This window comes from Poecile atricapillus, unplaced genomic scaffold (assembly GCF_030490865.1).
Source record: "Poecile atricapillus isolate bPoeAtr1 unplaced genomic scaffold, bPoeAtr1.hap1 scaffold_202, whole genome shotgun sequence".
Classification (NCBI taxonomy): domain Eukaryota; kingdom Metazoa; phylum Chordata; class Aves; order Passeriformes; family Paridae; genus Poecile; species Poecile atricapillus.
The window spans coordinates 46,495-56,324 of NW_026709026.1; the positions used below are offsets into that span (position 1 = coordinate 46,495).

A 9,830-nucleotide genomic window follows, 5' to 3' on the forward strand; every position below is an offset into this window, starting at 1 on the left:
TACTAGCCTGTCCTTTATGCTAGGCTTTTTCTCTTGCTGAAATTAGTCTAGTTGTTTCTGAATAGGAAAAAAATGAACAATAAATTGGTAAATAATCATAAAAATTTAGAGTAAGGACAGTTATTATTAGAGAAAGCATCCAATTATCTCCAGAAACCCCTGTTTTTCACTACAAGTATTCAACAAAATATAGTTTACAGTGTCGAATGTTTATGCAACTTACATTTTGTCTTAGTCTCATTGTCTTCCTGTTTTCCAGCTTCAACCAAAAAAATCAGTATAATTTTAAATACACATATATTTCTGGACATGCCATTCATTTGGCTTATTGGTTACTCTTCAGGCTGTATTATCTATTCTTACCCTTATTTATTATGGATTTGGGGGGCGGGGGGGGGTGTTTTTATGGTCATGTTAATACATTATACAGGTTTCCTACCCATCTTATACCAGGAAACCAAGAGTTAACTATACACATGCAGTACATATAGCGTTGATATTTCAACATTATGAAAAGGCTGCAACACAAAATATGACAGCTCAGCGCAATATCTTTTTGGATAGCTATAAGCAATCACTGTGTTATTTTATAGAAGTATTTTGCCTTAGAAATACAGGGTATCTGCCCTCCTGAATATGTCCATTTCTTTTGAGTGGTTATTTGAAATGGTCAGGTCAAACTAAAATGCTAAACTAAAATGCTAAGAAAACAAATTCAGCAGTTCTGGGAGCATTTTGTTCATTTGCTAAACCTCATTTTTTAGAACATGCTCACACTTTGAAAAACTTGCACTTGGCTTAGCCACATGTCTTTTACTTCATTACACATGTAGTTAGTCACCCACAGTTAAACACTTGGTTTGCTTGGGATGCACCAGTCTGTCCTGGTAAGAAATAAAACATTGCCACTTTGAGGGAGTGTAGTAAATTATATACACTCTGTTTGGTTATAAGCCCAGGGATGCTCTTTTCTCCCATTTCTTTGGGTAGGTACTTATTTTCATCTCTCTCCTGGAGATGGCATGGCAGCTGAAGCAGACTCATGCAGCCAAACTCCAGCCCTCAGAATTGCCCCTCTCCCTCTCTCCTGGCACCTTCTTGGAGCCATAAAAAGATCGTTCCATTCATGGACGTAGACAGTTATAGGGGAACAGAGGTACTGGCCTGGTGAACCCCTCCAGAGCTGACCTCGAGAGCAGCAGTTGTCCCCTTTGGACTGGGCAGAAGCCAATTTTGTCAGATTTTAAGTCAAAGATGAATTATTTTATGTACAAGTAAGGCCACTACCAAGGGGAGATGATCTTATCCTTCAAATAAGATTAGCCTCTATGCTCTCTCTTTAGGGGTGGCACCATTTCCAAGAATGTCTCTCACTTTTTGGGATTTATACATGGCTGGGATTGCTACCATTTGCAATTCCAGCTTTTAGGACCTTTTACACTGTGATGAAGAGCATGTGAGTTTGTTTGTTCGTCTGTATGGGTGGTGTTGTCTATTATTTTTTTACATAAGATCCTCTGTTATTGTGGCTATTTGCCAACCAGTAATCACTTATGTATGGGCACAATATGGAGCAACCACTCTGCACCCCTGATCCAGAGGGTAGGATAGAAGGGTATCAGTAGCTTAATACAGACCATAGTAAAATAATCCTCGAATGTTTACCATAGGTTTTATGACCCCTTTATACTCATAAAATGTATGAAATTCTAAAGGTTACAAAAGAGAACCTGGCCTGTGCAATAAAGGAAAAATCATCCTTTGTTTTTTTCTTGATGGAAAAACAGAAGATTTTTTTACTTACTAAATGCATTTCATGCATTTATTCAATATTTGCCACTATTTGCATGGCTACATTTGGTAATATTTATCATTAAACTTCTGCTGTAGCTGCAGATGTATGCAAACCAGCTTTAGCTAGTTAGATTAATAATAGGAGCAACAGCATGTACTGTCCAAGAATTTACATGATCTTGGAGAGGAATTCACAGTCCACACAGTGTTCCCTTCAGCTGTACTGATAAAGGTGCCCAAACAAAAGGAAAGGTGGCTGTACTGCAGCAGCACTCACGAGGCATAGCAGGAGGCCTGTGCTACACACTGTGTGAACACTGAACAAATTAGCAGAAACTCTTGAAGGTCGAGCGTGTATTTCTGAAGTTCAGGAACATCTACACAAACTTCCTCTGCACTTGTGACCACGATACAGGTCTGCCCCTCATCCCTCAGGAGTAAAAGTGATGATGGGAGGTCTTCTATCCTGGTACCCCCACTGGGAAGGTGTGCTCCAGATCTCATGTCAACATCTGCCCCAGCTTCTCCTTCTGTGAAAAGAGACACAAAAGTAGCACTAAACTTCTTAGGTAAAGTATTCTGAGACACAGGGAAGCACAGCAAAGTGCTATTTCTAGTAACAGTAGCATTTTGAGGGTTTTTTTTAAACAGAAAATGGACCTCAGAGAGAAACAGTGAAATAGCATCTTTTGTCATTATCAGGGCTTGTGGTGAAAGAGGTTGGTTCAGTGGGACGGTACAAAGCACCCAGCAACAAGTCAGTGCTTCAGTCCTGCTGTGCTCTAGGACAGGCTGCCAGCATGGAGAGGTGCTCTGTGGGGGTCTCAAATTGCACCTGCTACACGTGGCAAAGGTATCAGAGATACTAAAGCCAGTGTTGTTTTAGATAGATGACACTTTCTGAATAATGTATAGGTTAAAAAATGCTCTCCACTCCTTTACAAATAGTCACCCACGAACTAATAGAGGCAGGACATACATAGGAATAATTTCAATGATTTCAACTGTACATCGTAACAGTTCCATGACCTGTATATTTGATGTAACATATATTTCTCATAATACAATTTCTAATAATAAAATTTCAGTAAAAGACACCCCAAAAAAGAAAAAAAAATTTCATTCTCACTCATTGTCTTTGAACTTTAAATTACTGAACAAATTAAAGTCAAAGTTTACATTTCAGTGTTTTTCTTTTAAACCAAGAAATTTCCTAAAAGAAAATACAAGCTTACTCTTTCTGAAATAACTGTAATTTCATTATTTAAAATAATCTTTTGAAGTTTCTACAACCCAATTATTACATGATTGTGCCAAAGTATCAAAAGTAGAAACTGTCTAAATATAGACAGGATTACTATTTATTCAAATCTGGCCAAGTCTTTAAAATAATTTGATTCATACATATTAATGATAGCTGGATGATTATTAATATCCAACAATACTGCTTCTCATAAAATACTAGATGATAAAGTTATCTAATAGATCATGCAGAATGATAAATAAAATATGTAAAGCTCTGCTAGGAAAATGAAACACAAAGGAGATAGGAACTTTATTCCTGCACCAAGATATAAAATATTTATGTGAGAAAAAAAATGTTGTTAACATTGTTATTAAGACCTTTCACTTTAAATGTGCTATTTTCAGTACTGGGATTCTATACTAATTGCCTAATTTTCACTGTCTGCCATCAGAAACATTTTCTTTTTTTTTTTAAGTCAACTTTATTATATATTATATATGATTGAAGCATTTGGCTTCAGCTTGTACTAGCTGTTTCAAAAAATATGAATATATTTATAACTTTTGGCATTACTGGAGGGCATTATTCTACAAATTAAGTTTACAGCTGGTAGCATTTTTCCATAATGAATTATTGATTAATTATTCCAGATATTGCCTGTCCTCGCTCCAGCACCAAGCACTGCTTACTGCACTGCTAAGTCAGCCCTTGCTAGAGCTCTTCCTTGGACTGCTTCCCCGAACGCCACATTCCTGTCAGTTTTCACCTCTTTACTCTTGTCACCATCTTCCACAGGAATCATACACGCTCTTCCCTGCTTAACACACTATGGTGAATCACAAACATGTTCCAACATAATACTCCTGGCACTTATTAGAGGAGCATTTGCATTTACATTGCTTCCTAACAACCTTTATAAATTATTGCCTTGCCTTGAAATTAATAGTCGTTGTGGATAATGTTTATGTGGCTCAGCCTTCTTCATCCTTCAGTCACCATTTAGATCTGTTCAAAGCATATGGGGATGTGTGGGTGTGTACTTAAGTGAATGTTTCTCTGCTGTGCATACATATCCTGGCAGAGCACATTCACACCTATATCATAATGTGACAAGTACTAGGTACCAATTTAAATGGATAGAATCAGCTTTAAGTTCAGTGAATTCTATAAAAGTCGGTATTTTTGTTACTTACAAATTAGTGATACCAGACTCCATTGATTTGCGTTCCATCTATTCTTCCAGGAAGAGACCATCCAGTAACTGGAATAAAAGTCTTAAAATCTAATTTTACTCTATCCAAAGAAAGCATATCCCAGGTAGATGGACACTGAGTTAAGCTACCAAGGTGGTCTAAGCTTATAGGGAAATTGTTTTGACCATTCTGGAAAATTTAATGACATTATGCCTGACCTTGTGAGTGCAGAGCTCCTCACTGAACCTGTATTCAAAGATTACCCTTAACAGATCATAAAAAAATTACACACCTCAGGTTCAAAACACTATCATGGCCAAATTTGTTTTGCAGACTCTACAATCTCTGTTAATGTCAGCAGTGAAAATTAAGGCTCTCTATTCCTTTCCTTTTGTAATGAACTTAATACAAAGACATCCCTTTTTCCACTGTAACCTTCAGCTTCTGTACAAGTGCATAATGATAAAGTCAATGATTAAATTCAGTTGGAGCAAGAAATCCTCCAGTAACACAAGAACAGAGACATGAAGGACCAGACAAAAATAAGCAGTACTGCACTCTTAAGCAGTCACTAGCTCTGAGGTAGAAGTTTACACAATGTATTCCTTGTATTTCTTGGATCTAAGACAGCCATAACTTATCACTTTCCCTCAGGGTTTTTATGTTAATTTTGTTATTTGTTTCATTTATGTAACAGATACTCATAATACTCTTTAAACATTCAGCAGCTATCTGTGATAAACACCATCTTCCTACTCCTGTAACAACTGATTTGTGCTGAGAACATTCATCATTGCCTTCTTGTGCCACTGGTGGAAAAACATGGGAACACTCTGCCTGTTTCACTTTTTCTTTCTAGAAAAAAAAAAATTAAAATAAGAAGAAAAAGCCTCTGTCTTTGTTGCTGTGCTTAGCAGAGCAAGTAGCAGAGGGAAGTTGCAGATGAAGATCTGTAGCCAACCAAGTATATCTTGTAAATAATTTTCTAGGTCAGGAAGAGAAACTGAGATGTGGGAAGTAATTGGACAGAAAGAGGTAGTTGAGGACAGAAAGAGGTAGTTGAGACTAACGCTTTGTGGCAAATAAATGACCCTCTGGAAGATGCAACTTTTGAAAAACACAGGAACTCACCAAGATTTTGTTGGAGAAAACTATTTTTAATTTTTTTTTTATTTTATTGATTTTTTTATTAGCCACTTACAAGACTGCTGACATATGCTGGCACCTGACTGGCATGAGAGCTCTGTGCACTGCCACAGTAACCACAGTCCTGCTATCCATATTTAATCTCTCTTCCTTCAGCTCAAGCTAGCTGGAATGGAGACAGTCCTGTGTATTTAGCCTTTGGGATAAGGAAGTCTTGAAATTCTTCACAAGTACCCTCCTGCAAATAAACTGGAGGGTGGAGATTGGCATCCACATGCTCTGGTTTGTGCTCAAGCAGCGTTCACATGAGGAAGCAGATTCTTCAGCGGGAGAAGAGCTGGGGTGGATCATTCTCCTGCTTCACTGTACCTTTGTTTTACAGCCCAGGTCCTCAGCTGATTAAAGGTCCTCAGCTGTCTTTCAATGAGACCAATAAAATTCTGATAGTTTTAAAAAGCTAAGGACCCTCTCCCTGTCTCTAATCCCTGCTGGGCTTTTAGGGAGTTCTCACAGTGCTGCCACAGAGGATGGTCTCTAGCTAAAAAAAAAGAATGCACTGTTTGAAACCCTCTGAGAGAGACACCTCTCTGACTTGCACTCAGCTGTGCCCCAGGAAGAGCTGCCTGATGGAAAACAAAACAATCTTGCCCCTGTTTGCCCAATGGCGACATCTGTGTCTTGTTAGCAAGGCACGAACTGTTAAAACAGTTCTTCTCTCAGGTGGAAGTGAGCTGTATAAGTTCATTCCGTTGATGTGAGTAGCTAACAATGTTGCCTCAAGCCTTTGCATTACTACTGCATTCAGGTATGAACTTAGGTTCCCCTTGCTGTGGAGCAGAGGAGTTGAAGTACAGGAGAAAAACTCAGCTTTAATCAATCTGCCTTGGTCCCTTGTGTTACAAAAATACTCTCAATGCCCCAGAAGTCAAGTATTTGCATGGAAATTTTGTTTATTTTCAAACAGACTTTCTGAAGTTTTATTTGAAGTACCTGCAATCCTTAACCCACACTCATCACTAATATACTCTCGGTGAGGGTCCCTCTCACCTTATGTGTGAATCTCTGACCCAGATAGTGGGTTGATACTCCTGGTCAATGTAAATACAATCAATTAAAAACACATATCAGCAGATCTTCAAAGTGCAAAGAGAGGCCTTTCAAGCAAAAAATTCTTAATTATTTTTTTTTTCTTAAACCATCAATAATGCTACAGCTATTCAGTTCATTTGAATTTGGAGACCAATACTGAAGTTAGGGGAAGTATTTTACTACTGTGGTTAGATCTTAAAAGATCTGTGCATGTGGGAATTGAGTTGCATTTCACTTTGTGGGAGCCTCAAGCCTGAAGATTCCAAGGCTAATTTTGTGGAAAATGAGAAAGGAATTTGTAGGTGAATGAAGATGTGATAGCATTTGAGAAAAATTGGACTACGGTGGACTGGACCAATTCTGCAGTGCTTGCAGACCTTTGTTTTAGTAAATTTTAAAGAGAAATAAAAGTACTGAAGATATCCAAAGCAATATAGAGCTTTGAGTTGTTCCCTAAAATACCTCATGGTATGAGCACATGTATGTCTTTTCTTCAAAACCATACAGGTAAATCATGGCCCTGAAAAAGCATCTCTTAACCCTAAACCTAAATGATTTAGGTTAAATTATATGGTATCTCCATCTTCTAGTGGACATTTGCAACTCTTTTTAAGGCAACTGAAAATACTTAATTGGCCTAGATGTACTTACTTGCACAATTATAAGGTGAAATAGTGTAGCTGGCATTAAAGGCTAAGGATGTAGGAACCATAAAAATGTGGTAACTTGTTCCACTTGCAATTTCCCTTAAGAAATACTTCATTAATTTACGTGCCCATCATTTCCCTGAATTTACCTGAAACACTGTGTAGTAGTCATCAAACCATCAAACTTTTCCCTTTTCTCCAGAGTACTTTTTGGGCCTGATACCTTTCCTGGAAACAAGAGGGAGATAAGATGGAATGTCCAAGTATTCTGGAAAAAAAATAAGAAATTTTTTTGGGGTTAAAAAAGCATGAGTAGTTTATACCATTCCAATCTTTCACCCTAATGTATGCAGCACCAACCATGCAGTCCTACCTGACACACCAGAGTTCAGTTACATCTTTCCTGAGATGCTGCAGTCCTTCATTCAATCAACAAAACTATGCAAGTATTCACTCAGTGGGGGAAAAAAACATAATCTGAAAGAAAACAAAGCTGTGTCAAAAAATAGCGAAGATGAACAGAATTAAAATATACACTTGCTTTAGCCTGTCAAGCTTTACCCTCCTCAGGACTTGGGCTAGACAGGCTATTTGCAACCTATTTAGCCAGAAAGCATAAAGTGGGTGTGTGTCTGTGGAGCAAACCCTTCTGCCTGTAGACTCCCCCAGCTTGGCCCTGCTGGTTTATTCTGAAGTGCCTCACCATCTCACAGCTTTATCAACTATTCCTTATGGGGCCAAGTTGGCTCCTGTTTTCCAAGCCAATTTTTCCAGCTGCCTATGTAGGCCCTAAGGCCCACTGGGGTTACAAAGACCTTAAATGATGATTATCAGACAGCCTTCAAGGTCTTGCCAACCTAGTTTAGAAATCACATCCCAGAGTGGTCCTGGCCAGGTCATGTGCGCTGGTCAACACTGGACACTTCCACTGGCTTGTCTGTGCAAGGTCAAGCATGCCAGTGTAGTCATGCCAGTAGAAGCTCAGTGCAAATACATCATTATAAAGACATCTTTTATGGCTACAGCTTATTTCAGCCTCCTCACGAGGATTTTCAGTGGAAGGGAGCTCATACTGTGACTGTTCAGGTTACTGGAGTGTTTTAATTATAATCATGCAGCTAAAGCAGAGGAAAAAAATAATCATGTACTGTCCTTTAAACCGAGAAGGCATTTTTCATCATTCTTCCTATAATCATTTCCCTCTGTTTTGAAGTATGGTTTGAGGCAAGTGCTCCAAATCTTCTATCAAATTTGAGTCTCTTTGACGATCCCTGTAGGCTCCAGTTCTGCTGTATTAATTGAAGCTTAGTGCAGTAGCATATTTGGCCTCACAAATTTTAGAAAGGTTGCATTTTTATCTAGTAGTACTATAACCTGAGATACATTTTAATTTTTGATGTCACTAATCACTTCTTTCATGGGGGATGACATGTTGCCATGGTGAAGTCTTTTAATTTGTTTTTTTCATAGCACACTTCACAGAAGAACATTAGGAAAAGTGTAAATAATTCCTTTCTTTATAATGCTTGCTGTTCTATACATCTTTGAACAAGTTACTAACATGTGTCCCTCCTTGTTGTAAAGCATATAACAAAACTCATGCACCTACCTTGTGGGGGTGTTTTGGGGGCTGGAGCTTGTAAAGCCCTTTTGAGGATGAAAAGCATTATATGAGTATTGAGCACTAATCTCAGCCATGTGGACAAGCCGCGCACTTCGAAGTAAAAACCTTTCTAATAACATCCATCTGCATCTTGAATACAAGAAAGAAATTGTAAGACAGCCTGTCAATGATCAAGGCTTTTTCATGCAGCTCACCCTACTGTTTGGCAGCTGGCCAGCTCAGAGAGCCTACAGAGGAAAATGGCTCCGAAGGAAAAAATGTGCATGTTAAGCAGAGGACAGCTTTTGTGAAGGGTGAGAAAAAAATAAGACAAATACCCTTGAATGCCAAAGCGCTCTCTGGTACACGAAGGAATGAAGTCAGACGAACTGTAAGGAAGAAACTACAGTAGGCAGGAGCCTCCTCACTAAAGATAACTCAAGCCTGTTTGCACTAAACTGGTATAATAAAACACATTTCTACTTCAGGACCAAGACTGCTTTACATTAAGGATGTTTCTTTGTAGAAAGGCTAGGAGAAGACAGGGAAGGATTTATTTGGAACTGCAGCACCTAAACCAACCAAGAATGCATGTCAGCCTTCAAAACTATTAACATCATAAAGTCTTTCAAAATTGTGGGGCAATGCAGTAGGATCTGAGCATGCTGATGGGCATCTGATCAGCTCTTCTTTAGGGGGAGTGATGCCAACCTTTTTCTTCAGTGAGACTTACCTCACTGGCAAAGGCACTTTAGCTCAGGGCATGGGCTCCCTTCTGTTACAAGCCCCTGTGCAGAGTCATCAGCAAATTATTTTGCCTGATACATATATACACACACACACATGTATGTATCCAATGACAGAATTAGCCCCCTTACTTCCTCTCACCAGTCATCTACGGATTCATTTCACTCAAGCTGTGCTCCAGCTGTACAGCATTGCAGTGCTGCAACAAACATATGGAGTTTCAGCTAATAGTCCTCCTCACTTCCTACAGGCATTTAGTCTCTCTTTTTCCCTACAATGCTTTGTGCACTACCTCAGATGCAGCAGAATTTAATTAAAGTGAAATATGGAGGAATTAAATTAATAACAAGAAAATCTTAATCTAT

At 38.6% G+C, this 9,830-nt stretch overlaps 1 long non-coding RNA gene across 1 annotated transcript; it reads right to left on the minus strand.

Moving 5' to 3' along the window:
- Positions 1–1,783: 1,783 nt before the first annotated feature.
- Positions 1,784–9,143, minus strand: LOC131574246 (uncharacterized). The gene is made up of 4 exons (XR_009276424.1): positions 8,725–9,143; positions 7,489–7,592; positions 7,265–7,383; positions 1,784–2,324 (listed from the first exon to the last, which is right to left on the minus strand). It is a non-coding gene; the product is annotated as an uncharacterized LOC131574246 (long non-coding RNA).
- Between the last annotated feature and the right edge of the window lie 687 nt (positions 9,144–9,830).